The 27,160-nt window shown below is 39.4% G+C and overlaps 1 protein-coding gene across 1 annotated transcript in view; it reads left to right on the top strand.

Annotated features, from left to right (window-relative positions):
* The first annotated feature begins 2,967 nt into the window (after positions 1–2,967).
* The window catches only part of PGM2 (phosphoglucomutase 2), a 136,601-nt gene continuing 112,408 nt past the window's right edge, over positions 2,968–27,160 (top strand). The window contains exon 1 of the mRNA XM_027103185.1: positions 2,968–2,990. The gene's annotated coding sequence lies outside the window, so the exon portion shown is untranslated. The remainder of the gene's footprint in view (positions 2,991–27,160) is intronic.

Below are 27,160 nucleotides of genomic sequence, written 5' to 3'. Positions count from 1 at the left end.
TGATAAAAACCCTGCAGAAAGTAGGCATAGAGGGAACTTTCTTCAACATAATAAAGGCCATATATGACAAACCCACAGCCAACATCATCCTCAATGGTGAAAAACTGAAAGCATTTCCACTAAGATCAGGAACAAGACAAGGTTGCCCACTCTCACCACTTTTATTCAACATAGTTTTGGAAGTTTTAGCCACAGCAATCAGAGAAGAAAAGGAAATAAAAGGAATCCAAATCAGAAAAGAAGAAGTAAAGCTGTCACTGTTTGCAGATGACATGATACTATACATAGAGAATCCTAAAGATGCCACCAGAAACCTAGTAGAGCTAATCAATGAATTTGGTGAAGTAGCAGGATACAAAATTAATGCACAGAAATCTCTGGCATTCCTTTACACTAATGATGAAAAATCTGAAAGTGAAATCAAGAAAACACTCCCATTTACCATTGCAACAAAAAGAATAAAATATCTAGGAATAAACCTACCTAAGGAGACAAAAGACCTGTATGCAGAAAATTATAAGACACTGATGAAAGAAATTAAAGATAATACAAATACATGGGGAGATATACCATGTTCTTGGATTGGAAGAATCAATATTATGAAAATGACTCTACTACCCAAAGCAATCTACAGATTCAATGCAATCCCTATCAAACTACCACTGGCATTTTTCACCGAACTAGAACAAAAAATTTCACAATTTGTATGGAAACACAAAAGACCCTGAATAGCCAAAGCAATCTTGAGAATGAAAAACGGAGCTGGAGGAATCAGGCTCCCTGACTTCAGACTATACTACAAAGCTACAGTAATCAAGACAGTATGGTACTGGCACAAAAACAGAAAGGTAGATCAATGGAACAGGATAAAAAGCCCAGAGATAAAGCCACACAGATATGGTCAACTTATCTTTGATAAAGGAGGCAGGAATGTATAGTGGAGAAAGGACAGCCTCTTCAATAAGTGGTGCTGGGAAAACTGGACAGGTACATGTAAAAGTATGAGATTAGATCACTCCCTAACACCATACACAAAAATAAGCTCAAAATGGATTAAAGACCTAAGTGCAAGGCCAGAAATTATCAAACTCTTAGAGAAAAACATAGGCAGGACACTCTATGACATAAATCCCAGCAAGATCCTTTCTGACCCACCTCCTAGTGAAATGGAAATAAAAACAAAAATAAACAAATGGGACCTAATGAAACTTCAAAGCTTTTGCACAGCAAAGGAAACCATAAACAAGACCAAAAGACAACCCTCAGAATGGGAGAAAATATTTGCAAATGAAGCAACTGACAAAGGATTAATCTCCAAAATTTACAAGCAGCTCATGCAGCTTAATAACAAAAAACAAACAACCCAATCCAAAAATGGGCAGAAGACCTAAATAGATATTTCTTCAAAGAAGATACACAGACTGCCAACAAACACATGAAAGAATGCTCAACATCACTAATCATTAGAGAAATGCAAATCAAAACTACAATGAGATATCATCTCACACCAGTCAGAATGGCCATCATCAAAAAATCTAGAAACAATAAATGCTGGAGAGGGTGTGGAGAAAAGGGAACCCTCTTGCACTGTTGATGGGAATGTAAATTGATACAGCCACTGTGGAGAACAGTATGGAGGTTCCTTGAAAAACTACAAATAGAGCTACCATATGACCCAGCAATCCCACTACTGGACATATACCCTGAGAAAACCATAATTCAAAAAGAGTCATGTACCAAAATGTTCATTGCAGCTCTATTTACAATAGCTCAGAGATGGAAACAACCTAAGTGTCCATCATCAGATGAATGGATAAAGAAGATGTGGCACATATATACAATGGAATATTACTCAGCCATAAAAAGAAACGAAATTGAGCTATTTGTAATGAGGTGGATGGACCTACAGTCTGTCATACAGAGTGAAGTAAGTCAGAAAGAGAGAGACAAATACCGTATGCTAACACATATATATGGAATTTAAGAAAAAAAAATGTCATGAAGAACCTAGTGGTAAGACAGGAATAAAGACACAGACCTCCTAGAGAATGGACTTGAGGATATGGGGAGGGGGGTGGGTAAGCTGTGACAATGCGAGAGGGAGGCATGGACATATATACACTACCAAACGTAAAATAGATAGCTAGTGGGAAGCAGCCACATAGCACAGGGAGATCAGCTCGGTGCTTTGTGATCGCCTGGAGGGGTGGGATAGGGAGGGTGGGAGGGAGGGAGACGCAAGAGGGAAGAGATACGGGAACACATGTATATATATGACTGATTCATTTTGTTGTAAAGCAGAAAATAACACACCATTGTAAAGCAATTATACTCCAATAAAGTTATGAAAAAAACCCAAAACTCCTCCCTCTCCACTGCCCACGCTCCTGCAGACAGGATGCATGCACTTGGAGGACGGTGTTGTCAGTGTAGTGATGCTGTGTTTGCCATCCACGGGCATGTCCCCCCCAGTTGTCCCACAGCTGCCGGAGGATTGGTCCTGAGAGTTCTCAGCTGAGAGGCTCTCTGGAAATTGGCCTCAGCAAAAGAGAGCTGCCTCCTCCCCAGGGGCAACCCTTATCCAGTGATGGGTTAGTGGGGTAAAGGAGGATAGAGCCCCTCTGCCAATGAGGGATGACTTCAGAAGGGCAACCCGGCTCTAGTAGTACCCCATGGGCAAGGCTGCGGCCTCTGTAACAAACAACTGCACCCCAGTTCAGCGTCTTCCTCTGCCCCATCCCACTCACCACCCCCTGCAGAGTCAGTCTTGGGGGTCCTCCCTAATCAGCCTTGTGCATGCAATTCTCATCTTGTGTCTGCATCCTGGGGAGCTCGGCCTTTTCCTCTCCTTCCCTGTCAGGTCCTTCTGTTCAACAGCCTCATCCTGCTGACCACTTTTTTTTTTTTTACCTTCACAGGCTGGGCTGTGAGGGAGAAGAGAAGAGAGGACAAGAAAGTTCCACTTTAGAGCTCTCATCAGAGCTTAACTGGTAAGGAAGGGGTTAAATGCAGACTTTGCTCTCTTACGAATTTTGAAGGGTTCTTTGGAGACATCTGCAGCCACCATATCGCCTTCCAGCCCAGGAATCTATCTTCCTCAATTCTCATCAAAGAGGGGGGATGTCTTCTCTGGCTGTCTCTTCACTCCTTCCTCAGGCTCTAGGCATCCGGTGGTACTTCTGGCTTCTTGTCCCTGAGGGCTGCTTGCCTCTCCAGATGCCCTTGTAGACAGGACCCTAGACCCCCCTCACAGTCTCTGCTCCAAAAAACTGTGGGCATCTCTGGGCTATTGTAAATAGAGCTGCAATGAACATTTTAGTACATGACTCTTTTTGAATTATGGTTTTCTCAGGGTATATGTCCAGTAGTGGGATTGCTGGGTCATATGGTAGCTCTATTTGTAGTTTTTTAAGGAACCTCCATACTGTTCTCCATAGTGGCTGTACCAATTCACATTCCCACCAGCAGTGCAGGAGTGTTCCCTTTTCTCCACACCCTCTCCAGCATTTATTGTTTCTAGATTTTTTGATGATGGCCATTCTGACTGGTGTGAGATGATATCTCATTGTAGTTTTGATTTACATTTCCCTAATGATTAATGATGTTGAGCATTCTTTCATGTGTTTGTTGGCAGTCTGTATATCTTCTTTGGAGAAATGTCTATTTAGGTCTTCTGCCCATTTTTGGATTGGGTTGTTTGTTTTTTTGTTATTGAGCTGCATGAGCTGCTTGTAAATTTTGGAGATTAATCCTTTGTCAGTTGCTTCATTTGCAAATATTTTCTCCCATTCTGAGGGTTGTCTTTTGGTCTTGTTTATGGTTTCCTTTGCTGTGCAAAAGCTTTGAAGTTTCATTAGGTCCCATTTGTTTATTTTTGTTTTTATTTCCATTTCTCTAGGAGGTGGGTCAAAAAGGATCTTGCTGTGATTTATGTTATAGAGTGTTCTGCCTATGTTTTCCTCTAAGAGTTTGATATTTTCTGGCATTACATTTAGATCTTTAATCCATTTTGAGCTTATTTTTGTGTATGGTGTTAGGGAGTGATCTAATCTCATACTTGTGCCCATCATCAGATGAATGGATAAAGAAGATGTGGCACATATATACAATGGAATATTACTTGGCCATAAAAAGAAACGAAATTGAGCTATTTGTAATGAGGTGGATAGACCTAGAGTCTGTCATACAGAGTGAAGTAAGTCAGAAAGAGAAAGACAAATACCATATGCTAACACATATATATGGCATTTAAGAAAAAAAAAAATGTCATGAAGAACCTAGAGGTAAGACAGGAATAAAGACACAGACCTACTGGAGAATGGACTTGAGGATATGGGGAGGGGGGAAGGGTGAGCTGTGACAAAGCGAGAGAGTGGCATGGACATATATACACTACCAAACGTAAAATAGATAGCTAGTGGGAAGCAGCCACATAGCACAGGGAGATCAGCTCAGTGCTTTGTGACCGCCTGGAGGGGTGGGATAGGGAGGGTGGGAGGGAGGGAGACGCAAGAGGGAGGAGATATGGGAACATATGTATATGTATAACTGATTCACTTTGTTATAAAGCAGAAACTAACACACCATTGTAAAGCAATTATACCCCAATAAAGATGTTAACAAACAAACAAAAAAAAAACTGTGGGCATCAGTCACCCCTTCCTCCAGTGAAGCCACTTCTCCTTTTCATTGTCAAAGCAGTTGACCAGGCCATTCCTCACCATTTAAACTTTTCAGCTGGAAGACAGGCACCAGGAAGGGGACGCACACTAAGCTGAGCAGTGTTGCCAAAGGATCCCCTTGCCTTGAAGTAAAGGATAAAGCACACCCCTCTCTCTCCTCCTTGATGGTGATGGGGGCTGTGGTTAATGCCCAAGAACACCAGCAACTCTTTGTAAAGCTCCTCCCTCCTTTTCAATTATTTCCAACCTTTTTACACCTCAATTATGGGTGAGGAACTCAGAGTCATGTTACTGGTTTTCGAGGACCTCATTGGTAAATCAGTGACCCACACCTCACTTTGGAACGTGGTATCAGTTATAGCTTGATGACTTGGCTGAAACAGCAATATGCCCCTATTGTAATCCATCTTCTTTCCTTCCTTCATTTCTTTCTCTCTCTTTTTTCCTTTCTTTATCTCTCTGCACAGTGTTGACCTCTATTTCCTTGATCTCTCATTATTCCTTTACTTAGAGTCTGTGCTCCAGCCAAGTGGGTCTACTTTCACCTTCACCAAAGGCCCCAGAAATATTTCTACCTGCTCCGTCTTCAACATCTCTCACCCTTCAGTGTCCTGTGTTCTCTTCACCTTGAGGGATCAATTCATGTCCCGATTCTTTTGTAAACCCTATTCTTGACCACGCCTGTCATCAGTTGCCATTCTGTCCCCAAATTGAGCAAGCTGGTTCTCTTGTTGTGTTTTGTTACTTACAGATCTGTGGGATGCCCCATCCTCCCAACTAGACTGAAAGATTGCTGAGGATACCAACAATGTTTTATGTGAGCAACAGGGGCCCAGAGAAGTAGAATTTTAAAAAGGATACCAGCACATTCTCTGCCTAGATATTAAGGGAATAAGTCCTTTTGAAATAGATATTCCCTATTAACATGGAAGGGGTAACTTGAGTATTTCCCATTGATCCAGGCTAAGGGTGTGACTAGACTTCTGTGGCCTGAACCAGGGTGCCCTCCAACCCCTGTGGGTTGCAGGGCTAGTAACTACAAAGGTGGTAGGCAAGTTCACAGAGGGGAGCTTCTTGGGGAGAAAGGGATCCCCATATTTCTAAAACTTTAATGTGAATATATAACACCAGAGGATCTTGTCAAAATGCAGATTCTGATTTAGTAGGTCTGGGATGGAGCCTGGGTTTTTGCATTTCTAACAATCTCAGAGTCACACTTTGAGTAACAAGCATCTACACTTCAAGCTACACTTTGTGTTTTTTTTAACAAATTATTTTTTCCAAGGACTTTTTAAAAAAAATTATTTATTTTTGGCTGTGTTGGGTCTTTGTTGCTGCACGCAGGCTTTCTCTAGTTGTGGCAAGTGGGGCTACTCTTCGTTGTGGTGTGTGGGCTTCTCATTGCGGTAGCTTCTCTTGTTGCGGAGCACGGGCTCTAGGCGTGCGGGCTTCAGTATTTGTGGCATGCGGATTCAGTAGTTGTGGCACACAGGCTCAGTAGTTGTGGCGCACAGGCTTAGTTGCTCTGTGGCATGTGAGATCTTCCCGGACCAGGACTCAAACCTGTGTCCCTGGCATTGGCAGGTGGATTCTTAACCACTGTGCCACCAGGGAAGCCCCAAGCTACACTTTTGAGGTTCAACTTTATGAGCAACTGTTTTATGGATTAGGATATTCCCCACTGAGGTCCTTTGGCAAGTGCATTAGATAATAATTGCTCTGTAACAAAACTATCACAAAGCTAGTGGCTTAAAACAGCACACATTTATTATCTTATAGTTTCTGTGGGCTTGGAATCTAGGTATGACTTAATTGGATCCTCTGCTTCAGGGTCTCTCATCAACAATCAAAGTGTTGATGGAGGATGAGGTCATATCTGAAGGCTCAAGTGAGGAAAGATCCACTTTCAATTTCATGTGGTTGTTGGTTGGATTCAGTTCTTTGTGGCATGTTGGCCCTCAGTACCTTGCCATGTGGGCCTCCCCAACATGGCCACTTGCTTTATCAAAGCGTGTAAACTGAGAAGGCAACAGAGAGAGTCTGTATCAAGATGAAAGCTATAATCTTATGGAACATAATCATGGACATGTCATTCCACTGCCATTGCCATCCTATTGGTTAGAAGTAAGTCACAGGTCCCTCCCACACTCAGTGGGAGGGAATTACACAAGGGCATGAATATCAAGAGACAGAAATCATTGATGGGTCTCTAAGAGCCTGCCTGCCACAGTAAGAAAGACTGGAATAGGCTTCAAAGAGAAGATGACCCTCAGGGAAGAGAGTCTGAGCTAGTGTAATAACCAGAATAATGACCTCCCAAAAACGTCCAAGTTCTAATCCCTGAAACCTGTGAATATATTAGGTTTCATAGCAAAGAGGAATTAAATTTGCAGATGGAATTAACGTTGCTAATCAGCTGACTTTAAAATAGGGAGATTACCTGTATTAGCTGGGGGGGCTCAACATAGTCAGAAGGGATATAAACACAGAAAAGGGAGGCTGAACAATAAAACCAAAGGGATATGTGACTATGGAAGAAAGACACAGAGGGATGCAGTGTTGCTGGCTTTGAAGAGAGAAGGAGGCCATGAGCCAAAGAATGTGGGAGGCCTCTACAAGCTAGAAATGGCATGGAATCAGATTCTTTCCTGGAGCCTCCAGAAAGAAACAAATCCCCGTGAGACCCATTTCCAACATCCACCCTACAAAACTGTAAGGTAATAAATCTGTGTTGTATAAGTTGCTAAATTTGTTGTAACTTGTTACAGCAGCAATAGGAAACTAATACCACTGGGTAACCCAGCCTCCATATAATGGCTCTTGGAGGGTTAGTGGAGAGAGGCAAGACTGTAAACCTCTTGAATCCAGCCCCATGGGTTTTACTTTGGAAATAATGTCTGGGTGTGTAAACATGAATTAAGAACTATAACCTTTGAACAAGTCCAATGTGATGCTGAGGGTCTAGACCAGCAAGGGATCACAGAGTCCTGAAAAAGAATTTACAACTTTCAGAGACTCCACTCGTCATCAGCACTGGCGCAGGGACCAAAATAAAGATACAGGTGCACTGACCAAACCCTCCCTCCCCCATTCTCTCTCTCCCAGCGAATTCGAAGTAGGACAGTCTCCATATTGTGTTATACAATTTATTAGAAAAATGACATAAGGCTGCAAATGCTGAAGCTGGTTATATCTGTCATTGTAGTCTGGCATTAGCCATATACTCATTACACACTCAGTAAATGTATTGACATAGTATCTTAGACTTTCTTTGTGATGTGAATAAATTCAGCTGTGCTATGTAAGACACATAAATTTAAATGACAATCTAAGCCAAGACCATTATGCCAAGTTCCAGGGAAATAAAGAACAGATGAATGATGCTTTTTTCTCTAATGAATCTTATCATAATTTCTGAGTTGGAAGCATAATGAAAAGATCAATTCCAATATTTCTAACACCCGCATTTTGCTGATTAAAGCTTTACATTCAAAATTAACATTTGGAAACTTAGTGCAGTTTTTTTTTTATTCCCTCCCTTGGAGTTGAGGACTGTCAGAAGTGATAAGCAGTCTGGTCATGGACATGAAGGAGCAAAACAGTAGATTGAAATGTCACCTGGAGAAATCTATTTCTAGACCCTTCTTAAGCAGTTGGCAGCCAAATGGGGGGAGAGGGGGAGGGAATGCTGGAATGTTGTTTTATATGCAGAATCCAAATAGAGTCCCCAACATCTCTGCAGGGGATTGGTTTCAGCCCCTCACCCCCACCCGTGGTTACCAAAATCCAAGGATGCTCAAGTCCCTTATATACATGGTGTAGTATTTGCATATAACCTACACACATCCTCTCTTATACTTTAAATCATCTCTTGATTACTTATAATACCTAATGCAGTGTAAGTGCTATGGAAATTGTTGCCAGTGTGACATTTAAGTTTTGCTTTTTGGAATCTTCAGGAATTTTTTTCTAATATTTTCCACCCAGGTTGGTTGAATCCATGGATGCAGAACATGTAGGTACAGAGGGCTGACTGTACTCTGAAATGCAACAAATATCTCCACAGGGGGATTAGTGTAAAAGTTTCAAATTATTTGATCATCAAATGAACCAAAGGTGACTTGGCAAGCTCTCAGTTGATAGAAGGGTCCTTTGTCTGGTCTGCGAACACTCCAAGCAGACTAACACATATGGGCCATGGCAAGATGATTTTTAGGATCACGGCATCCACCATGGTTATGGACAACATTGCAAAATGGATGAACTTTGCTTTTAGTGCCTTCACACATTGTATAATTCACTCTCTTCCAGTTCTTCCCCTACTCAAGAGGTGTCCCCCAGCCTAAAATTATGTCTTTCCCATTCTCCAGCTCAAAAGCCAATGTACTGGCCTCTGCCAGATGACAAGTAAGTCACAGATTGACTCTCAGTCCTCCCAATAAATTTTTTTTTAATTGGAGTATAATTGCTTTGCAATGTTGGTTAGTTTCTGTTGTACAACGAAGTGAATCAGCTATATGTATAACTATACCCGCTCCCTCTTGGACATCCCTCCCACCATTCCCCCATCCCACCCATCTAGGTGATCACAGAGCACCAAGCTGTGCTCCCTGTGCTACATTGCAGGTTCCCACTAGCTATCTATTTTATACGTGGTAGTGTATTTATGTCAAACCTAATCTTCCAATTCATCCCACCCTCCCCTCCACCCATGTCCACATGTCTCTTCTCTACGTCTGTGTCTCTATTCCTGCCTTGCAAATAGGTTCATCTGTACCATTTTTCTAGATTCCACATATATGCGTTAATATACGATATTTGTTTTTCTGTTTCTGACTTACTTCACTCTGTATGACAGTCTCTAAGTCCATCCACCTCACTACAAATGACCCAATTTCGTTCCTTTTTATTGCTGAGTAATATTCCATTGTATATATGTACCACATCTTCTTTATCCGTTCATCTGTTAATGGACATTTAGGTTGTTTCCACGTCCTAGGTATTGTAAATAGTGCTGCAATGAACATTAAGGTACATGTGTCTTTTTGAATTATGGTTTTCTCAGGGTATATGCCCAGTAGGGGGATTGCTGGGTCATATGGTAATTCTATTTTTAGTTTTTTAAGGAATCTCCATACTGTTCTCCATAGTGGCTGTATCAATTTACATTCCCACCAACAGTGCAAGAGGGTTCCCTTTTCTCCATACCCTCTCCAGCATTTGTTGTTTCTAGATTTTCTGATGATGCCCATTCTAACTGGTGTGAGGTGATACCTCACTGTAGTTTTGATTTGCATTTCTCTAATAATTAGTGATGTTGAGCAGCTTTTCACGTGCTTCTTGGCCATCTGTATGTCTTCTTTGGAGAAATGTCTATTTAGGTCTTCCACTCATTTTTTGATTGGGTTGTTTGTTTTTTTGATATTAAACTGCATGAGCTGTTTGTATATTTTCCAAATATTTTCTCCCATCTGAGGGTTGTCTTTTCATCTTGTTTATGGTTTCCTTTGCTGTGCAAAACCTTTACAGTTTCATTAGGTCCCATTTGTTTATTTTTGTTTTTATTTTTATTACTCTAGGAGGTGGGTCAAAAAAGATCTTGCTGTGATTTATGTCAAAGGGTGTTTTTCTTATGTTTTCCTCTAAGACTTTTATAGTGTCCAGTCTTACATTTAAGTATTTTTATTTTTCACTAAGAATTTAACTGGTAAATCAGCCCCTTGCTAATGTTCTCAATTGACTACTTTTTCCCATTCACTAGATAACTACAAAATGTCCATGTATGTAATACAGTCACTGAAAAGAAAAAGTTGGACAAAATTATATAAAGTTTGATATATAATACCTAATATTAAAATACTTGTACATATTCCATTTGTCTTTATAGAAATCATTATTTATGTGTATGCACATTACAAATATATATAAAATGTACAGTGTGTGACATTAGGAAGCATTTATAAAATTGCTAAAATTTCAGCTAGGCTGATTCATCTGCAAAATGATAGGGAAGAACTGCCTGAGTGTTGAGAAAGAACTTGAAAAAACTGATTGTATCAAAATTACTTGTAAAAAGTTGAGAGTTTAATTTTAAAATCATGAAAGGTAAGAAAATGACTTTTAAAATGACTTGATCATTTTAACTGAAGAAAGATGAGGTTTTAAATTAACTTGCTTTTTATGCCGTGACATTTCAATTTCTCTGTGTTTGGAACGGTTTCCTCCTTGCCGTCTGCAGATGGCCTGCCGTGTTGTAATTCACTTTATTATCACCTGCCTTAATGACACCAGCCCACACACTTATCTTCTAAATCACACTTATTAGATCCCTGATGGGTAATAAGAATGAACACAGACTGAAGACAGGTCCTAGACTTTGAGATTGCCATCACAATGTTTTTAGTAGCACCAACCTTTCAATTTACCATTGAAACAGAAAAGCAATTCACCAATGACTTGCTTTTTGCTCTGGATTTTACTTATCTATCTGCCCTTAACCACAAATATTTGTAGTTTTAAAAAAAAAAACTTTTTTTCTCTAGCAACTAAATAGTTCGTGCTCATTGGGAAAAAAAATGTGAAAAAATTGAAAAAGCCAACATAAGCTAATTGCCAAGAAATTACCATGTTGAGTACATTTGGGTATCTTATTGTATTTTTTTTTTCCAACTAATGTCATTAAAGGCTCCCTAAAAATATGATTTTGGTAACTGTAGACCATTAACTGTTCTCTTGCCATGAACATCTGCATTAATTAATTTCTATAATAATGGCATGAGAAACAGTTTTGTTCATTAACCATTAGCTGTGTATCTACTTTTTAAAGGATGCATTTCCAAAAGTGACTGTAAAGATTCTTAATGTTCCTCTAGAAATAAAGGAAAACCCATTTCTTCCAGGCTTGTATGAGAACGTTTCATAGTTCTTTTTGCTAAATAGACCTTCTAAGGCAGTGCTGTCCAAAAGAACTTTCGGTGATGACAAAAATATTCCATATCTGCACTGTCTAATATGCTCACCACTAGCCACATGTGGCTACTGAACACTTGAAATGTGGCTAGTGTGAACGAGAACTGAATGTTAAATTTTAATTAATTTAATTAATGTTGTGTTTAATTTCTGCTATACAACAAAGTGACTCAGTTATACATACATATACATTCTTTTTCATATTCTTTTCCATTATGGTTTATCACAGGATATTGCATATAGTTCCCTGTGCTATACAGTAGGACCTTGTTGCTTATCCATCCTATATATAATAGTTTGCATCTGCTAATCCCAAACTCCCAATCCTTTCCTCCCCCGCCCCGCCTTCAAAGAATTTAAAATAGCTACAAGTGGCTAGTGGTGGCCATGTTGGACAGCATAATAGGAAAAAGCAGAATATACTGATATTGTTCCTGGAATTTACCAAATAGGATTTTTTAAATTTTGCTTTAAGTGCGAAATCCACATTTTCTCTCATCACTGGCATTGAAACCTTAATGTTTTAGCCACAGCACCTCTCCTTTGCCCCTTATTTAGTTTAACAATAGGCTTTGATAAATGGCAGTATACACATGATATCCACCAAGCTAGACAACTTGTATCTTTACAGAAGTTGTGTGATTTTAATTACCACAAAGGAACTACAGACACTTCAGAAATTCTGTTTGAGGAAGACCAATTATGTTTTTCAGAAGTAGCTTGAGGTGTAATAAAAATATGACATGATTCAGAACACCAGAGAGGTTTGGAAGACAAATTAGCCCAGAGTGTTGCTAAGTGTTCCATGTTCTGGAAAAGGAAGCACAAAAATCAGCTCACTTTATGGTTCTTAGTTCATATCTGAAAAAAATTAAATGAAATTTTGGCTCCTTTTTGGGACGAAACTTACCAAGTTACACATTTTCAGGAAGAATTTCCTCTGAGCTATGATCTTACCTAATTCAGACTTATTTCAGTCCCATCACCCACTTCTTCACTATTGACTCAGCCAACACCAGCAAATAGCTCAGAATCGTCGTACATGCTCCCATTTTGAATACTCTTCCTGCCTCCTACCATTTTTGTCTTCAACAAGATGATTTCTACTCATTTTCCGAATCCCTATAAAGTCAGAAGTTAGTATCATTCATTGCACTCCTTACTTCTTATTCAATACCTGTCTTCTCCTCTATACTAAAAACTGCTTGAGGTTGGGTACCGTGGATTGCGTTGTCTTCTCGTTGCTGTAACTGCAGTGCCAGATAGATAGGTAGATAGATAGATATAGAGAGATAGATATAGATAGATAGATAAGAGTTATATGTGTGTGTGTGTGTGTGTGTGTGTGTGTGTGTGTATTTGGATAGGGATAGATATAGTCAGTGCTCCATAAATATTTCATGAATGCATGAGTGAATTTAATCTTCACAACTGCCATGTGAAGAATGTATTTTCAGTCCCATTGTGGACGAGGAAACTGAGGCTCAGAGAGTACAACACTTGCTCTGGGTCTCATGGCTGAGAGGTGAGAGAAGTGGGATTTGAACCCAGGTCTCTAACCCCAAGTCTGGAGTTCTTTCATTACCTGAGAGCTGCCCTCTCATTCTCCTTCTCTAGGCTGGCTTTGAACATTCATCTCTATTTCCCTAGCCAAAGAGATACGTGCGCTATGGAAGCAATTCCAATAGGGACAGGGTTGCAAAGAAAATAGCTGCTGCCACAGAAGAGATAAATGCAAGAATGAAGCTGCCTCTAGGGCTAAATGCTCTTCTCATTATATGGTGAATTACCATGCTCTCTCCAGTCTGAAAAAATAAGGCCACAGACTTCAGCTCTGTTTCTTTATAATAGATATTACAGCTCAATTTAACCACCTTAAAAAAAAAATCCACGTGGAATACTGTGAAACTTTTGTAATTAGCATAAAGCTACTGTCCCATGGATTCAGCTTTAATTAACCAAATTACATGGCTCTTCATACAGTCATCCTTCGATATCCATGGGGGACTGGTTTCCAGATTCCTCACGGATACCAAACTCGAGGATGCTCAAGTCCCTTATATAGAGTGGCATAGTATTTGCATGTAACCTACACGCATCCTCCCGTATACTTTAAATCATCTCTAGATGACTTATAATACCTAATACAATGTACATCTATGTAAATAGTTATAAATACAATGTAAATTATATATGTAGTTGCTGGGCATGTGGCAAATTCAGGTTTTGCTTTTTAAAACTTTCTGGAAACGTTTTTTCAAATACTTTCAATCCATGGTTGGTTGAATCCGTGGGTGCAGAACCTGAGGACTCAGACGGATGACTGTAAAAACACTTATTTCACCAAATTAGAATAAGAATGGATTTTAGATACATACTTTTCCTGCCCTCTCTTTTTTCAGATGTAGGAAGTGAGGTTCAGAGAAGTGAAAAGATGTGCCCAAGACACACAGCACTAGGGCTAGAACAAAACGATCATGCTTCTCTGCCTGGTGGTCCATCCACTCTTCCAGTGATCTTCACACACCAGGCTGCAGAGGGGTGCCCACCTACGACACAGGTCCTATCCATCCAGAAACATGAGAATGCTCTCAGTACACGGAGCTTTATGTTATAATTACCACAATTTTTAATTCGTTATTTGTTCATTTGTTTTCTACCTGTCACCCTCACTAAAATATTAGCTTCACATGTCAAGGAGCATGGCAATCTAGTGACAGTTCTTCCTTTCACACCTGGCAAACTCCCACCAGTGCTTCAAAATTCAGCTCAAGGGACTTTCCTGGTGGTGCAGTGGTTAGGAATCCGCCTACCAATGCAGGGGGCATGGGTTCAAGCCCTGGTCTGGGAAGATCCCACACGCCGCGGAGCAACTAAGCCCGTGCGCCACAACTACTGAGCCTGCGCTCTAGAGCCCGCAAGCCACAACTACTGAGCCCACGAGCCACAACTACTGAAGCCCGCGCGCCTAGAGCCCGTGCTCCGCAGCAAGAGAAGCCACTGCAATGAGAAGCCTGCACACCGCAACAAAGAGTAGCCCCCGCTCACCACAACTAGAGAAAGCCCGCGAGCAGCAACGAAGACCCAAAGCAGCCAAAAATAAACAAATAAATTTTAAAAAAAAGTTCTGCTCAAGTGTCTCCCCCTGAGGGAAGCCTTCCCTGATCTCACCAACCAGAGCAAGTACTACGTCCATGCTCCATCTATGGTAACTTCTATCTGATGAATAAATGAGACTTACATGCTCTTTTTTTCCCTTTCATTCGAAAGACTTTATTTATAATATATGTTTTAGTTTGCCAGGGCTGCTGTAACAAAATACCACAAACTTGGTGGCTTACAACAACAGAAATTTATTCTCTCACAGTTCTGAAGGCTAGAAGTCTGAAGTCAAGGTGTTGGCAGGGCCATGCTTCCTCTAAGCCTCTATCGAGGACCCTTCCTTGCCTCGTCCAGCTTCTGGTAGTCTCAGGCGCTCCTTGGCTTGTGGTAGTATTTCTCTACTCTCTGCCTCCGCCTCCACATGGCTGTGTTCCCTGTGTGTCTTTCTCTCCTCTTCTTCTAGGACACCAGTCATATTGGATGAAGGTCACACTGTACTCTAGCATAACCTCATACTAAATAATTACATCTGCAACGACTCTATTACCAAATGAGGTCACATTCTGAGGTAGCAGGAGCTGAACATATCTTTTTGAGGTACACAATTCAACCCATAATGATATATATCAAAAAAATGTTTACTCGGGCTTCCCTGGTGACGCAGCGGTTGAGAGTCCACCTGCCGATGCAGGGGACGCGGGTTCGTGCCCCGGTCCGGGAAGATCCCACATGCCGCAGAGCGGCTGGGCCCGTGAGCCATGGCCGCTGAGCCTGCGCGTCCGGAGCCTGTGCTCCGCGGCGGGAGAGGCCACAACGGTGAGAGGCCCGCATACCACAAAAAAAAAAAAAAAAAAAAAAAAGTTTACTCGTGTGCTGTCCTAACTCAAAGTGAGCTGAGCCATGTAACCAATACCCAGATCAAGAAACAACATGACCAGCACCCCAAACTCCTCTCACTCTCCCTTCCATCGCTTGCCTCCCCCATCACCAGTAACCACTCTCCTGCCTAACAAAATGGATTAGCTTTTTTTCATCCTAATTCACACACCATAACATTTATCTTTTAAAGTATACAACTCAGTAGCCTGTAATATATTCACAAAGTTGTGAAACCATCACCACTATCTGATTCCAGAACATTTTCATCACCTCTAAAAGAAACCCCACACCCATTAGCAGTCATTCCTATCACCTACCCTATTTATCCCCACCCCTGATAACCATGAATCTACTTTCTGTCTCTATTTATTTACCTCTTCTAGATGTTCATATCAATGGAATCAAACAGTATATGTCTGGCTTCTTTCATTAGGTATAATATTTTCAAGATTCATCCATGTTGTAGCATGTATCAGTACTTCATTTCTTTCTAGGACAATAATATTCTATTGTATGGATATACCATATTTTGTTTATCCATTCTTCAGTTGACAGACACTTGGGTTGTTTCCATTTTTTTAGCTCTTATGAATAAGGCTGCTATGAACATTCCTGTATATGTTTTGTGTGGATATATGTTTTCACTTCTCTTGGGTGTGTACTTATATGTTTTTGTACCCTAATCATCCAGCACAGTTCAAGGCTTATGGTGGATATCAATTGATTGATTGCAAGTTAAAAGCAACCCTAGCCTCTGAAAAGGCTCTCTTACGTCAGGGAATAATTTGGACACTTGAGAGAATTGTAGCTCTCCTTTGTTTGATCCCCATTGTCTCTTTACATTCATCCTTCCAGATAGTTAATAGTCATCTGCTTTTCCACATCAGTGTTAGTGCAGGAAGCAGCCCGCTGCTCATGTGCTCAGAAAATGTCATCTGGGGTCACAGTGAAAGAGCATGTGCTTAAAATAACAAAGTAAAATATTTGGGAAGCTGTTGATTTGAAAAAAAAAAATTGCAGGAAACAAAGCATATACCCATCATTTTTCCCTGGTGAGGACATCAAAGAAGTACAGTGTTAGCGAAATCCCCTGGACTCTGCTCTGTACACCTGACAACTATGTGGACATAGTAATAGAGGAATGCTTCCAACTCTCTCTCTCTCTCTCTCTTTACGTTTTTTGTTTTGAAAGAGTGGTTCCTTAGTTAAACAGGTAGGTAGATAGGTAGATAAATTCTTTTGAATGGATGTATAGTATACAAGACATAAAGATTAATAAAATGGATATATGTGTACCTACCAACCAGCTTAAGAAACAGAATATTATCAAAACTGTTGAAATCTTTCTACCTTCCCCAATGAATCCACCATGCTGAATTTTGCAATAATTTCGTGATAATTTTACTACATTTGTATATATCTCTAAACAGTATATTTCGTTTTGTACCTCTTTGAATTTTATATAAACAGTATCCTATTGCTTGTATTCTTCTGCCACTTGCTTTTTGACTCAATATTATGTTTGTAAGATTAATCCATATTGATACATTTTGCTTTAGTTTACTCATCTTTAGTACTCCATTTTATGTAATTACTACAAATTATTTGTCCTTTATGATGTCAGACACTTGGATTCTTGGCATTTTTTGCTATTACAAACAATGTTGCTATGAACATTCTTACGCATATCTCTGGAATGTGCATTTTTCTAAGATGTACATGGAAACGCACATACAACAGGAATGTAACTGCTGGGCCCTGAGGTATTTTCATCTTTATAAGATAACGGTACATTATTTTCCAAAGTGGTTATACTGGTTTGTGCCACTAGTGTGTTAGGAGTTCCCGCGAAGCCAGTCTGATGGCTATAAAATAGTAACAATATCAGCTAGTCATTGCCACATACTATCCCAAAATTTAGTGTCTTAAAACAATACCTATTTATTACTTCTCACTAGTCAAGGTTAAGCTGGTTGGCTCTGCTGATCTGGGCCATGCTCAGTTGATCTCACCTGGGCTTGCTCATGGCCTGCGGACAACTGTCAGGTCATCAGTGCATTGGCTGGACTAAAATGGCCTCATGATTCAGCTCTGTTCCATGGGTCTCTCACCCTCCAATAGCAAAGTTTAGACTTGTCCTCATGGATAAGACAAACAAACAAGAGAAAGAGCAGAAACACACAAGTGCTTATATAAGCTCTGCTTGCAGTAGGTTTGCTATTGTCAGGTTGGACATGGTCAAGTCCAGATTCAGTAAGGGAAGGCAGTGCCAAAGAGTGTGTACACCGGGAGGCATGAAAACTTGGGACCATTGGTACACCCAGTCCTTCTAAGTGGTTTTAATTTGTATTTCCTTGATAGTATGGTGGTTAAATATCTTTTCATATGTTTATTGGCCATTTGTGTTTTCTCTTCTGAAATGTGTCTTCATGTCTTCTGTTCATTTTTATACCAAGATTTTGTCTGTTTATTCATTCAGAAGAGATTATTATTATTATTATTATAAATGTTAACCCTCTATCAAGTATATGTGTGTTTCAACTCTTCTTCCAGTTTCTATCCTTCTTTTTACTTTTTTCTTTACTACAATCAATTCATAATTTTTTTCTTGTGTTTTTGGTGTATATGTATTTTTTATACCTTATTTATGACATCTTTCTATATTCCAAATATTTGGATACTTTCTTATATTCACTTCTAATATTTTTAAAGTTTTGCTTTTCACATTTTGGTCCTTAATATATCAGGAATTGATGTTTGTATCTGATATGAAATAGGGATCCAACTTTCACTTTTCCCCATATGGAAAAACTCCATATCCTGGCACCATTTATGGAGTACACTCTCCTTTGCCCATTGATCTGACTTACCTCAACTATCATATATCAAGTTTCCATCTGTGTATTATCTGTACCTGGGCTTTCTGTTCTGTTCCACTCATCTCTTTGTCAATCTCCATGCCAGCATTATACTCTCTTATAAATTGTAGCTTTACATTAAGTTTTAGTATCTATTATAGCAAGTTTCCACACTTTGCTCTTCTTATTCTTGGCAATTTGCTTTTTCATTTAAGTTTTAGAATCCAGTCGTCAAGGTTCATGAAAAGCCTATGGGAATTTGGATTGAAATTGGGGTTTCCCATAGATCAGATTTGAGGAAATACCATATTATGTCTTCCTTGCCATTAACATGGTATAATACTACATTTATTTAGGCCTTATTTTGTGTTTTTCAATAAATTTTTATAATTTTCTTTCTAAAGTTTTTGCCCACATTTGTTAGATTTTTTCATAGTTACCTTAATTTTCTTTCTGTGGCTATTGCAAATTCTTTTTTTTTAAGTATGATTTTTTTTAACTGTCGCTAGTGTATGAAAATATAACTGATTTTTATAGTTCCTTGTGAGTTTTTGGTGCTTTTTGTTTGTTTGTTTGTGTGCAGATAATCATATTATGATTATAGTTTTGATATGGTTTTGGTTTTTTCTTTCTAATTCTTATACTTTTAAACTTTTGTCCTATTATTCTGGCTACAACCTCAAGTACAATGTTGAATAGACTATAAGTGGTGTTAGTGGCATCTTTATTTTGATATTGATTTTAAAGGGAATGCTCCTAACATTTTATTCGTATGTCTTTCTTCTTTTCTTCATGACATCACTGCTCCAATGGGTTGGCTCAGAACCCTGAGAAATATGCAGCAGCCTCAACTGTAAAATATTTCTTTCTATTTAAAAATAGAATCAGTTTGCTGATTTTTTAAAGTATTTTTACAACTGCAAAGCACAGTTATTTTCTAATCTTCATTAATTGGTTTCTAAATTTATTAGACACGATTCTCACTTCACTTCAGAGTTTAATGCTCTTTTCTCCCTTATTTTGCCTCATCAATTATCTAACGTATCAAGGTTCAATTGTTTGCATAGCTCTTGTTTTTTCAAACAAACTTTCTCAGTATTTGTACACTTCCTTTCCTCTATCTGGTTGAATATAATAGTATGAAATTAGTGTTTTTCAAACATTTAAATTGTTTACTAAGTAATTAAAGGGAGGAGGAACTAATTAATATTTATTAATTGCCTTCTATATGTGCTTTACATATTTTAACTGTAATACATATTTACTGTATATTATTGTGCTATAATATATATTATAAAATATCCATTTTAAACCACACAAGAATAACTTCTTAAGGTAGTTATTGTTCTATATTTCATTGACTCTAAAATGTATCTTTGTTCATATTTTAACATCTCTGAATTCAGGATGCATCTTAAAACCCACGTGATAAGAAAGCATATTATTACATTTAATTGTCTGCTTTTTAAATTTCTTAATTGTGCGTAAAATAATGGTGCATTTTATAACTAATGACGTCTTTGATTCAATGGAATAGTGTGTACCAGTTTACAGATGAGAAACCCTGGCCTCAGAAATGTCAGGTAATTTACCCAAAGTACTCAGGTAGCAAATGACATGAACCCAAGTCTATCTTACACCAAAAGAGTGCCCAAAGTATATGGTAATTAGAACATGCTCATTAACTGTTAGTTTCAACAATAGCAATTGCCAACTACCTTGCTAATCGCTTTCATACCTATTATCTAGTCTAATGATAGACATTGTCTTTGATAAACATACATTTTTTTTCATACATTTTTAATAAGAAGCTCAATTTATATCAAATGAGGTGATGGTAAGATTCCAAGGGCAGACTCTGGCATCCAACTTCGTTGGTTAAATTCTGCATCTCCACACCCTCCTACGCCTCCTATATTTCTTAGAATAGAGAAAATGATAATATCTCACTCACAGAGCTGTCATGGGAGTCGAATGGGTTAACACTGTACAACACTTAGAAAACTGTCTCACACATAGGGCTCAATAAGTATTAGCCATTTTTCAATTCGTCCCTGATTAGAGCTTACACTTTCTTTGGATGTCAAGGTTTTTCTGAGCCTGCTATTTAGTAACTAGAGAGTAAATACAATAACTCTATTATGTTGTCACTTTAAGCAAAGCGAGAAGTTAAAGGAAATAGCTTATTTTCTTTGTCACATGCCATAACTAATTCAGGACTGAAATCGTTCTGAATTGGCGAAGGATGGTTATCTTGGAAAGCACCATCTTACCTCTCACCTCTTACCTATATTGACAGGAAACCTGAAAAATGAACTAGCACAGTCCTGAATTGCCTCTTCCCTCTTCCAGTGAGTCACTTAACTTGAATTATCTAGTAGTTCACATGAGGAAAGGAACAACTGCAAAAAGCTGGCAGGCTCCCAAATGCCTGGTGGCACAGTTGACATAAAAATATAGGTGTTTATGTATGATGAGATTATTGGGGTCACAAAGTTTTCCTAGGATATGCTCTGGCTAGCAAATGGCTCTGTTCTCCACTCTGTCTGCAGGCTTGCCTCTTGCAGGGATTTGTTGATTTTAGTAAAGAAACATTACAGTCACTGTTCTTAGAGTTGACTTCCGTCCATTAGCTCACTTTATCCTCACAATAATCTGGTGAAGCACGTGGAACCGGTAGTTTTATATTCATATCTTACAGACCCATTCACTGTTAGGCTTAAGATTGTGTAGTTATTCATATTCAGCCCTAAAAGTAGGACCCGCATTTAGGGCCAGTTGGACTAGAACCAGGTGGTTCCTCTTTTCCTTATCCTATTTTTCTGCCTGGAGAGCAAATCAAACCTAACCAAATAACAACAATAATAACAGCAAAAATATAAAACAAAACAGAAACGCTTTGAGTCTGTACCTAACTTCAGTCAGATGTATCTAAGAAGCTTCCTTCTCCTTTATGACATCTTACAAGATCATATAGGAACTTAAGAAAGTTTACTTTCCATGGGTTGTTTGTTCTGGAGGAGTGGAAGGAAAATACAGATAGGTAAACAGGCTTCCAGAGGAAGACTCAGCTCTGAGGTGGTCCCAGCCTGATCAGAATAGTTTCAGCGGGAATACGGGTTCACTCTAAATGTTCGGGTGCCAAGACAGTCAGGATGAGACACAAAAGCATGAACTTTGGAGTCAGACCTTGAGTAAGTGTTTAACTTCTCTGTGCTTCAATTTTCTCTCCTATAAAAGCTAAGGCCCATAACACCACGCATACCTACCTTGTAGGATTAAGTACAATAATGTAACTTTAAAACAGGCAAAGTGGACTTCCCTGGCGATCCAGTGGTTAAAGCTCCACGCTTCCACTGCAGAGAGCGCAGGTTCAATCACTGGTCAGTGAACTAAGATCCTGCACATTACACAGACAAAAAAAAACAGGTAAAACTTTCTTTTTTTTAATTTTTATTTTATATTGGAGTGTAGTTGGTTTACAATGCTGTGTTAGTTTCAGGTGTACAGCAAAGTGATTCAGTTATACACACACATGCAACTATTCTTTTTCAAATTCTTTTCCCATTTAGGTTATTACAGAATATTGAGCAGAGTTCCCTGTGCTGTACGGTAGGTCCTTGTTGGTTATCTATTTTACATATAGTAGTGTGTATATATCAATCCCAAACTCCCAATTTATCCCTCCCCCACACCTTTCCCCTTTGGTAACAATAAGTTTGTTTTCTAAGTCTGTGAGTCTGTTTCTGTTTTGTAAATAAATTCATTTGCATTTTTTTTAGATTCCACATACAAGCGATGTCATATGATATTTGTCTTTCTCTGTCTGACTTACTTCACTTAGTATGATAATCTCCAGGGCCATCCATGTTGCTGCAAATGGCATTATTTCATTCTTTTTTATGGCTGAGTAATATTCCATCATGTATATGTACCACATCGTCTTTATCCATTCATCTGTCAATGGACATTTAGGTTGCTTCCATGTCTTGGCTATTGTAAACAGCGCTGCAATGAATATTGGGGTGCATGCCTTTTAAACCATGTTTTTCTCCGGATATATGCCCACGAGTGGGATTGCTAGATCATATGGTAGCTTTATTTTTGGTTTTTTTAAGGTATCTCCATACTGTTCTCCATAGTGGCTATACCAGTTTACATTCCCACCAACGGTGTAAGAAGTTTACCTTTTCTCCACACACAAAGAATTACTCATAAAATGAAAGATGGAGATAACCAACAAGGACCTACTGTATAGCACAGGGAACTATACGCAATATTTTATAATAACCTATAAGGAAAAAGACTCTGAATATATACATATATACATATAACTGAATATATATATCACTGAATATAAAATATATATATATAATTGAATCACTTTGCTGTACTCCTGAAACTAACACAACATTGTAAATCAACTATACTTCAATTTTTTTAAATGTATTAAAAAAAGAAAAAGAAAAGGTGGGTACATTGGACTTCCTTAAAATCAAGAGATTTTATTAACTGTAAGATACTATTAGCAGTGTGAAAAGGAAAGCGTGGCAGATTATATTTTCCAGAATGTCTGTAATAATATTCCCCGTCTTGTATGCTCATTCAGAACTTTGCCACCGTTCCATCATAAGGGACAGTTTCTGTCCCTCCCTTGAATCTGGATGGACCTTTGTGACTATTTTGACTAATGCAATATGGCAGAAGCAATGCTATGGGACTTCCACTTTTTATGTTTTTTTCCATAAAAAACCATAGTTTCCACCTGTCTAGGGACATTCACCCTTGGAACCCAGCCACCATGCTGTAGAGAAATATAAGCCATATGATGAAGCCCATTTGGGTAGGAACAAAAGCCTCCACCCCTCAACCCAGCTAACAGGCAGCATCAACTTGCCAGCCACGTGAGTGAGTCACCCAAGAGTAAATGTTCCTGCCCACTGTTGAGCTGCCCCAACTGATGCTGGGTGCGGGGGGAGGGAGGTGCAGAGAAGCCTTTCCTGTTGAATCTTGTCCAAATTGCAGTTGCATAAACGAAATAAATGAGTGTTGTCATTTTCAACTACAAAATTTTAGGGTAGTTTGTTACACAGCAATAGATAACTAGAAAAGTCTGGTACATAGAAGTGAGCTGCTGCCATAACAAAACGTAAAATATGTGACAGCACCTTTGGGAGGAGGAATTGGGCAGAAGCTGGATGGGCCTTGAAGCTGTTGTGAAATATGAGGGCCTTGAGTATGCAGTTGGTGAGAGCTTAAAGCAAGTGAGGAAAATGTTTGGAAAGCTGGGAGCAAAGGAACCCTATGATATAGTGATGGAAAATTTAACAACACCGTAACCTATGGTTACCTGGAAAATAGAAAATCTACTTAACGAAGTAGGTGACATAGCTGAGGAAATTTCCAGACAGAGTGTTGTGCATGTCACCTGGCTTCTTCTCACTGCCTACAGTAAAATGGGTGAGGAGAGAGATAAACTAAGTAAGGAGAGAAATAAACTGGTAATTATAAAGGACTTGGGACTTACTGGGTTCAAAAATGAAATTATTTCTCGTTCCCAGACTCTCCAGTTGGAAAATAAAAATGCTAAAATTAAGAAATGGCTTCAGGCAGAGATCACATCCAGGGCATGATCATGAAAAAATGGTCTAAAGATGAAACTGAGGGAGTGTCATGAAGTGTCTTTGTTAAGACCTTATGGTAGTATGTCATAGACCGTTGCAAACTGACAAATAGCCCTTAATGATGAGGATCTTAAGTAATAGGGCTTCTCAGAAATTCAGTTTGTTTACAGGGAGTTCGGTTTTACTGGGAGCCTGACTCTTACAGCAGATTTACAGAGAGCCAATGATAGGCAAGGGCTTGTTTTGAAATGACTTGGAGGTATGGTTTTGCATAATGTTTGGACTCTAAAACGATTTATAAGAAATCCATAAAGTTTTTTAAGGGAATTGTAGCAGCTTGGACTAAATGAACCAAGACAGTACATAATAAAAAGAGGTTTGGGGACCTTCAAACATCTATGGACAGGAAGAAGGCTGAGAAAACTACTCAGCTGTAAACACAGGCTACATTTATTGCAGGAGGAAGGATAATCCAGAGGGTGGAACTGAGAGCCCAGAGGTTGGAACAAAGAGCCACAGAGATTCATTCCCAGGAAGTAGGACTGAGCCCCACATCTACCCAGCTAGAATTCAGACCAGCGACAATTGTGTGCCTCCAATTTCTCCCCTTTTTGACCAAGAGGGTTTAATGCAACTAGCCTGTGACTGTTGCATTGTTGTATGTTGGGAATATGCAGGGCAGGTAACTTTCGTTCACAAGTCTTCAGATGGGGATGGGGGTGGAGGGGGCTGGTATTCCAGGAACTGTACCTGAGGAGCCTTATCCACATCTGGACCAGATTAAGATGATGAGCTCGTCTTATAGACGTTCAGGCTTCAGATATTGTCATGAGATGAGATGTTGGGGGATCTTTGGGAAGGAAGGAAGTAGTATATTTTGCTTATGAGAGGAATGTGAATTGTGCCAGATGGCAAACTGCAATAGATTACATTTTCCAAAAATAGCCACAACGATATTTTCAGCCCCATGTGTTCTTCCAAATAATTGCCTCTCCCCCAATCAAGAGGTGGAGTCTGTTTTCTCTCTTAAAACTGGGTGGGCCTTTGTGACTGCCTTGATTAATATTGAATGGTGTAAGTTATGCTATGTCACTTCTGAGGCTAGACTATAAAAAGTGATTCAACTTCTACCTGGATCATTCTCTTGGGACATGTGCCTTTTGGAACTCTGAGCCAGCCGCCATGTAGGAAGTCCTGAAGCCCTACACTAAAGACACCAGGAGACAAAACTACATCAAGTTATAGAGAGACACCTGAGGAGCTCCAGCTATTCCAGTCTCCAGCTGTTTGAGCCCAGATATCAGACATGTAAATGATCGAGATCTCAGATAATTCCAGTCCTGGTCACCATCTGAAAGCAACCTTACAAGAGACCCAAAGTGAGAACTTCCAGCTGAGCCTAGTAAACTCGCAGAATCATGAGAGAGAATATTTACATGATTATTGCTGTTTTGAGGCACTAAGTTTTCATATGATTTGTTATGTAATAATAGATAACCAACACAGCAAGCCAGAATTCAGTAAGAAAAAGACAACGTTAAAAAAAATATATGGATGACACAAACAGGTGGAGAGATATACCATGTTCTTGGATTGGAAGAATCAATATTGTGAAAATGACTATACTACCCAAAGCAATCTGCAGATTCAATGCAATCCCTATCAAATTACCAATAGCATTTTTTACAGAACTAGAACAAAAAATCTTAAAATTTGTATGGAGACACAAAAGACCCCAAATAGCCAAAGCAGTCTTGAGGGAAAAAAACAGAGTTGGAGGAATCAGACTCCCTGACTTCAGACTATACTACAAAGCTATAGTAATCAAGACAATATGGTACTGGCACAAAAACAGAAATATAGATCAATGGAACAAGCTAGAAAGCCCAGAGATAAACCCACACACCTATGGTCAACTAGTCTATGACAAAAGAGGCAAGGATATACAATGGAGAAAAGACAGTCTCTTCAATAAGTGGTGCTGGGAAAACTGAGCAGTGGGTAGGAATCTGCCTGCCAATGCAGGGGTCACAGGTTCAATCCCTGGTCTGGGAAGATCCCACATACCGTGGAGCAACTAGGCCCGCGTGCTGCAATTGCTGAACCTGCACTCTAGAGCCCACAAGACACAACTACTGAAGCCCACACGCCTAGAGCCTGTGCTCTGCATCAAGAGAGGCCACCACAATTGGAAGCCCATGCACTGCAATGAAGAATAGCCCCTGCTCTCTGCAACTAGGGGAAGGCCGTGTGCAGCAACGAAGACCCAACACAGCCAAAAATAAATTAATTAATTAATTTTAAAAAAATGGATTAAAGACTTTAAGACTGGACACTATAAAACTCTTAGAGGAAAACATAGGAAGAACACTCTTTGACATAAATCACAGCAAGATCTTTTTTGACCCACCTCCTAGAGTAATGGAAATAAAAACAAAAATAAACAAATGGAACCTAATGAAACACAAAAGCTTTTGCACAGCAAAGGAAGCTATAAACAAGACGAAAAGACAACCCTTAGAATGGGAGAAAATATTTGCAAACGAATCAACAGACAAAGGATTGATCTCCAAAATATATAAACAGCTCATGCAGCTCAATATTAAAAAAACACAGCCCAATCAAAAAATGAGCAGAAGACCTAAATAGACATCTCTCCAAAGAAGACATACAGATGGACAAGAGGCACATGAAAAGCTGCTCAACGTCACTAGTTATGAGAGAAATGCAAATCAAAACTACCATGAGGTATCACCTCACACTGGTCAGAATGGGCATCATCAGAAAATGTACAAACAACAAATGCTGGAGAGGGTGTGGAGAAAAGGGAACCCTCTTGCACTGTTGGTGGGAATGTAAGTTGATACAGCCACTATGGAGAACAGTGTGGAGGTTCCTTAAAAAACTACAAATAGAAGTACCATATGACCCAGCAATCCCACTACTGGGCATATACCCCGAGAAAACCATAATTCAAAAAGACACATGCGGGCTTCCCTGGTGGCGCAGTGGTTGAGAGTCTGCCTGCCGGTGCAGGGGACACGGG

Source organism: Aethalodelphis obliquidens, unplaced genomic scaffold, assembly GCF_003676395.1.
Source record: "Aethalodelphis obliquidens isolate GAN/ISIS:26980383/991018 unplaced genomic scaffold, ASM367639v1 scaffold6, whole genome shotgun sequence".
Classification (NCBI taxonomy): Eukaryota; Metazoa; Chordata; class Mammalia; order Artiodactyla; family Delphinidae; genus Aethalodelphis; species Aethalodelphis obliquidens.
Note: the sequence above shows the minus strand (reverse complement) of the source record. Positions and strands in the feature narration are given on the sequence as shown.